The 1,216-nt window shown below is 40.8% G+C and overlaps 1 pseudogene; it reads right to left on the bottom strand.

Annotated features, from left to right (window-relative positions):
* Nucleotides 1–714: 714 nt before the first annotated feature.
* LOC113919762 lies at nt 715–927 on the bottom strand (annotated as a pseudogene).
* Nucleotides 928–1,216: the final 289 nt, after the last annotated feature.

Genomic DNA, 1,216 nt, shown 5'->3' with positions numbered 1-1,216 from the left:
CAACAATAAAGGGGAATACAATATGAATATTGTTGGGTGCCTGGGTGGCTCAGTTGGTTAAGCGTCTGCCTTCAGCTCAGGTCATGATCCCAGCGCCCTGGGATCGAGTCCATAATGGGGCTCCCTGCTCAGTGAGGAGCTTGCTTCCCCACCTCCCACTCCCCCTGCTTGTGCTCTCTGTCTCTGTGTGTCAAATAAATAAATAAAATCTTAAAAAAATATGAATATTGTTTTGCATTTTATTTTCTCACTTATGTGTCTTAGTTATTATTTTTAATCAGTATATACATATATAATTCATTCTTTTACTGCTGTGTAGTATTTTATTACATGGCTGTACCATAATTTATTTAACTTTTTTTTTTTTTAGGTCAAAACATTTACTTTGTGTTACAAAAACAAAAATAAAAGAATAAATAGGGGCACCTGGGTGGCTCAGTCGTTATGTGTCTGCCTTCTGCTCAGGTCATGATCCCAGGGTCCTGGGATCCAGCCCCACATCGGGCTCCCTGCTCTGCGGGAAGCCTGCTTCTCCCTCTCCCACTCCCCCTGCTTGTGTCTCCTCTCTTGCTGTGTCTCTCTCTGTCAAATAAATAAATAAAATGTTAAAAAAAGGAATATATAAACATATTTTTTAAGGTGTCCCATCCTGGGTTCTCTGTCCTAGAATTTGGTAACCAGTTCAAGCTTAGGTTGCTTCAACAATTCTGGATGCTATGAGGTCTCCATCTTATAACCATGTTTCTCTGGTTCACCTTAGAACTGACTGGAGAAATTACCTTCTGCATTGTCATCATCCAGGTTATCCTCCCACAGGTTTGCTTCTTCATCTTCATCTAAACCAGACCAATCTTCCTCAGGGAACTCCTTGAACTTGTCATCCTCCTCCCGGAGACCCAAGGCCACCAGCTGCCTTTTCTCTGACATTGCAACCCTCCATGCCAAAAACCTCTTAGGCCAGTGGCAAAGTTGAAACCCTCACTTTCCCTCATGACTGCTGTCTCCGAGGAGCCTGGCTCTACCTTAGAGATGTGGGGTATTTAACTCTCTTTATTGTATGAGTTTAGGATTCTTTTCCTATTCAAGCAAAATCATCATGAACATCCTTGTAGAGGTGTCTTTGATTAGAAATGAAAGCATAATGGTAGAATAAAATTTTAGATGTGAAATTGTCAAGTGAAAGAGTATATGTATTTAAGTTTTGAAATACTTTGCT

Source organism: Zalophus californianus, chromosome 3, assembly GCF_009762305.2.
Source record: "Zalophus californianus isolate mZalCal1 chromosome 3, mZalCal1.pri.v2, whole genome shotgun sequence".
Lineage (NCBI taxonomy): Eukaryota > Metazoa > Chordata > Mammalia > Carnivora > Otariidae > Zalophus > Zalophus californianus.
This window is presented reverse-complemented; position numbering and strand designations above follow the sequence as displayed.